This window comes from Lottia gigantea (assembly GCF_000327385.1).
Source record: "Lottia gigantea unplaced genomic scaffold LOTGIsca_18, whole genome shotgun sequence".
In the NCBI taxonomy this organism is placed as follows: Eukaryota; Metazoa; Mollusca; class Gastropoda; family Lottiidae; genus Lottia; species Lottia gigantea.
Genome location: NW_008708301.1, coordinates 57,347 through 62,798, shown reverse-complemented (window position 1 = coordinate 62,798; position 5,452 = coordinate 57,347).

Below are 5,452 nucleotides of genomic sequence, written 5' to 3'. Positions count from 1 at the left end.
CTAAGTGGCCTATGGGAAACTTCCCATTCTTTCTGTAATCGTTTTTCCTTTGGTTTGGTGTCTTGTACCGAGTGCTGGCGGTCTACCGAGCAGGAAAAGGCCCAACACTTGGGCAAAATAACCCCATTTGGCAAAGTAAGGTCTTGGCATTTTCGCTCTATGTGGCCTATGGAAGCTTTTCATTCTTTATGTAATCGTTTTTCCTTTGGTTTGGTGTCTTGTACCGAGTGCTGGCGGTCTACCGAGCAGGAAAAGGCCCAACACTTGGGCAAAATAACCCCATTTGGCAAAGTTAGGTCTTGGTATTTTCGCTCTATGTGGCCTATGGGAAACTTCCCAATTCTTTCTGTAATCGTTTTTCCTTTGGTTTGGTGTCTTGTACCGAGTGCTGGCGGTCTACCGAGCAGGAAAAGGCCCAACACTTGGGCAAAATAACCCCATTTGGCAAAGTTAGGTCTTGGCATTTTCGCTCTATGTGGCCTATGGGAATCTTCCAATTCTTACTGTAATCGTTTTTCCTTTGGTTTGGTGTCTTGTACCGAGTGCTGGCGGTCTACCGAACAGGAAAAGGCGCAACACTTGGGCAAAATAACCCCATTTGGCAAAGTTAGGTCTTGGCATTTTCGCTCTATGTGGCCTATGGTAAACTTCCAATTATTTCTGTAATCGTTTTTCCTTTGGTTTGGTGTCTTGTACCGAGTGCTGGCGGTCTACCGAGCAGGAAAAGGCCCAAACACTTGGTCAAAATAACCCCATTTGACAAAGTTAGTTCTTGGCATTTTCTCTCTATGTGGCCTATGGGAAACTTCCAATTCTTTCTGTAATCGCTTTTCCTTTGGTTTGGTGTCTTGTACCGAGTGCTGGCGGTCTATTGAGCAGGAAAAGGCCCAACACTTGGGCAAAATAACCCCATTTGGCAAAGTTAGGTCTTGGCATTTTCGCTCTATGTGGCCTATGGGAATCTTCCAATTCTTTCTGTAATCGTTTTTCCTTTGGTTTGGTGTCTTGTACCGAGTGATCGCGGTCTACCTACCGAGCAGGAAAAGGCCCAACCCTTGGGCAAAATAACCCCATTTGGCAAAGTTAGGTCTTGGCATTTTCGCTCTTTGTTGCCTATGGGAAACTTCCAATTCTTACTGTAATCGTTTTTCCTTTGGTTTGGTGTTTTGTACCGAGTGCTGGCGGTCTACTGAGCAGGAAAAGGCCCAACACTTGGGCAAAATAACCCCATTTGGCAAAGTTAGGTCTTGGCATTTTCCCTCTATGTGGCCTATGGGAAACTTCCAATTCTTTCTGTAATCGTTTTTCCTTTGGTTTGGTGTCTTGTACCGAGTGCTGGCGGTCTACCGAGCAGGAAAAGGCCCAACACTTGGGCAAAATAACCCCATTTGGCAAAGTCAGGTCTTGGCATTTTCGCTCTATGTGCCTATGGGAAACTTCCCATTCTTTCTGTAATCGTTTTTCCTTTGGTTTGGTGTCTTGTACCGAGTGCTGGCGGTCTACCGAGCAGGAAAAGGCCCAAACACTTGGTCAAAATAGCCCCATTTGGCAAAGTTAGTTCTTGGCATTTTCTCTCTATGTGGCCTATGGGAAACTTCCAATTCTTTCTGTAATCGTTTTTCCTTTAGTTTGGTGTCTTGTACCGAGTGCTGGCGGTCTACCTACCGAGCAGGAAAAGGCCCAACACTTGGGCAAAATAACCCCATTTGGCAAAGTTAAGTCTTGGCATTTTCGCTCTATGTGGCCTATGGGAAACTTCCAATTCTTTCTGTAATCGTTTTTCCTTTGGTTTGGTGTCTTGTACCGAGTGCTGGCGGTCTACCGAGCAGGAAAAGGCCCAACACTTGGGCAAAATAACCCCATTTGGCAAAGTTCGGTCTTGACATTTTCGCTGTATGTGGCCTATGGGAAACTTCCCATTCTTTCTGTAATCGTTTTTCCTATGGTTTGGTGTCTTGTACCGAGTGCTGGCGGTTTACCGAGCAGGAAAAGGCCCAACACTTGGGCAAAATAACCCCATTTGGCAAAGTTAGGTCTTGGTATTTTCGCTCTATGTGGTCTATGGGAAACTTCCAATTCTTTCTGTAATCGTTTTTCCTTTGGTTTGGTGTCTTGTACCGAGTGCTGGCGGTCTACCGAGCAGGAAAAGGCACAACACTTGGGCAAAATAACCCCATTTGTCAAAGTTAGGTCTTGGCATTTTCGCTCTATGTGGCCTATGGGAAACTTCCCATTCTTTCTGTAATCGTTTTTCCTTTGGTTTGGTGTCTTGTACCGAGTGCTGGCGGTCTACCGAGCAGGAAAAGGCTCAACACTTGGGCAAAATAACCCCATTTGGCAAAGTAAGGTCTTGGCATTTTCGCTCTATGTGGCCTATGGGAATCTTCCCATTCTTTATGTAATCGTTTTTCCTTTGGTTTGGTGTCTTGTACCGAGTGCTGGCGGTCTACCGAGCAGGAAAAGGCCCAACACTTGGGCAAAATAACCCCATTTGGCAAAGTTATGTCTTGGCATTTTCGCTCTATGTGGCCTATAGGAATATTCCCATTCTTTCTGTAATCGTTTTTCCTTTGGTTTGGTGTCTTGTACCGAGTGCTGGCGGTCTACCTACCGAGCAGGAAAAAGCCCAACACTTGGGCAAAATAACCCCATTTGGCAAAGTTAGGTCTTGGCATTTTCGCTCTATGTGGCCTATGGGAAACTTCCAATTCTTTCTGTAATCGTTTTTCCTTTGGTTTGGTGTCTTGTACCGAGTGCTGGCTGTCTACCGAGCAGGAAAAGGCCCAACACTTGGGCAAAATAACCCCATTTGGCAAAGTTAGGTCTTGTCATTTTCGCTCTATGTGGCCTATGGGAAACTTCCAATTCTTTCTGTAATCGTTTTTCCTTTGGTTTGGTGTCTTGTACCGAGTGCTGCCGGTCTACCGAGCAGGAAAAGGCCCAACACTTGGGAAAATAACCCCATTTGGCAAAGTTAGGTCTTGGCATTTTCGCTCTATGTGGCCTATGGGAAACTTCCAATTCTTTCTGTAATCGTTTTTCCTTTGGTTTGGTGTCTTGTACCGAGTGCTGGCGGTCTACCGAGCAGGAAAAGGCCCAAACACTTGGTCAAAATAGCCCCATTTGGCAAAGTTAGTTCTTGGCATTTTCTCCCTATGTGGCCTATGGGAAACTTCCAATTCTTTCTGTAATCGTTTTTCCTTTAGTTTGGTGTCTTGTACCGAGTGCTGGCGGTCTACCTACCGAGCAGGAAAAGGCCCAACACTTGGGCAAAATAACCCCATTTGGCAAAGTTAAGTCTTGGCATTTTCGCTCTATGTGGCCTATGGGAAACTTCCAATTCTTTCTGTAATCGTTTTTCCTTTGGTTTGGTGTCTTGTACCGAGTGCTGGCGGTCTACCGAGCAGGAAAAGGCCCAACACTTGGGCAAAATAACCCCATTTGGCAAAGTTAGGTCTTGGCATTTTCGCTCTATGTGGCCTATGGGAAACTTCCCATTCTTTCTGTAATCGTTTTTCCTTTGGTTTGGTGTCTTGTACCGAGTGCTGGCGGTCTACCGAGCAGGAAAAGGCTCAACACTTGGGCAAAATAACCCCATTTGGCAAAGTAAGGTCTTGGCATTTTCGCTCTATGTGGCCTATGGGAATCTTCCCATTCTTTATGTAATCGTTTTTCCTTTGGTTTGGTGTCTTGTACCGAGTGCTGGCGGTCTACCGAGCAGGAAAAGGCCCAACACTTGGGCAAAATAACCCCATTTGGCAAAGTTAGATCTTGGCATTTTCGCTCTATGTGGCCTATAGGAATATTCCCATTCTTTCTGTAATCGTTTTTCCTTTGGTTTGGTGTCTTGTACCGAGTGCTGGCGGTCTACCGAGCAGGAAAAGGCCCAACACTTGGGCAAAATAACCCCATTTGGCAAAGTTAGGTCTTGTCATTTTCGCTCTATGTGGCCTATGGGAAACTTCCAATTCTTTCTGTAATCGTTTTTCCTTTGGTTTGGTGTCTTGTACCGAGTGCTGCCGGTCTACCGAGCAGGAAAAGGCCCAACACTTGGGAAAATAACCCCATTTGGCAAAGTTAGGTCTTGGCATTTTCGCTCTATGTGGCCTATGGGAAACTTCCAATTCTTTCTGTAATCGTTTTTCCTTTGGTTTGGTGTCTTGTACCGAGTGCTGGCGGTCTACCGAGCAGGAAAAGGCCCAAACACTTGGTCAAAATAGCCCCATTTGGCAAAGTTAGTTCTTGGCATTTTCGCTCTATGTGGCCTATGGGAAACTTCCCATTCTTTCTGTAATCGTTTTTCCTTTGGTTTGGTGTCTTGTACCGAGTGCTGGCGGTCTACCGAGCAGGAAAAGGCTCAACACTTGGGCAAAATAACCCCATTTGGCAAAGTAAGGTCTTGGCATTTTCGCTCTATGTGGCCTATGGGAATCTTCCCATTCTTTATGTAATCGTTTTTCCTTTGGTTTGGTGTCTTGTACCGAGTGCTGGCGGTCTACCGAGCAGGAAAAGGCCCAACACTTGGGCAAAATAACCCCATTTGGCAAAGTTAGATCTTGGCATTTTCGCTCTATGTGGCCTATAGGAATATTCCCATTCTTTCTGTAATCGTTTTTCCTTTGGTTTGGTGTCTTGTACCGAGTGCTGGCGGTCTACCGAGCAGGAAAAGGCCCAACACTTGGGCAAAATAACCCCATTTGGCAAAGTTAGGTCTTGGCATTTTCGCTCTATGTGGCCTATGGGAAACTTCCAATTCTTTCTGTAATCGTTTTTCCTTTGGTTTGGTGTCTTGTACCGAGTGCTGCCGGTCTACCGAGCAGGAAAAGGCCCAACACTTGGGAAAATAACCCCATTTGGCAAAGTTAGGTCTTGGCATTTTCGCTCTATGTGGCCTATGGGAAACTTCCAATTCTTTCTGTAATCGTTTTTCCTTTGGTTTGGTGTCTTGTACCGAGTGCTGGCGGTCTACCGAGCAGGAAAAGGCCCAAACACTTGGTCAAAATAGCCCCATTTGGCAAAGTTAGTTCTTGGCATTTTCTCCCTATGTGGCCTATGGGAAACTTCCAATTCTTTCTGTAATCGTTTTTCCTTTAGTTTGGTGTCTTGTACCGAGTGCTGGCGGTCTACCTACCAAGCAGGAAAAGGCCCAACACTTGGGCAAAATAACCCCATTTGGCAAAGTTAAGTCTTGGCATTTTCGCTCTATGTGGCCTATGGGAAACTTCCAATTCTTTCTGTAATCGTTTTTCCTTTGGTTTGGTGTCTTGTACCGAGTGCTGGCGGTCTACCGAGCAGGAAAAGGCCCAACACTTGGGCAAAATAACCCCATTTGGCAAAGTTAGGTCTTGGCATTTTCGCTCTATGTGGCGTATGGGAAACTTCCAATTCTTTCTGTAATCGTTTTTCCTTTGGTTTGGTGTCTTGTACCGAGTGCTGGCGGTCTACCGAGCAG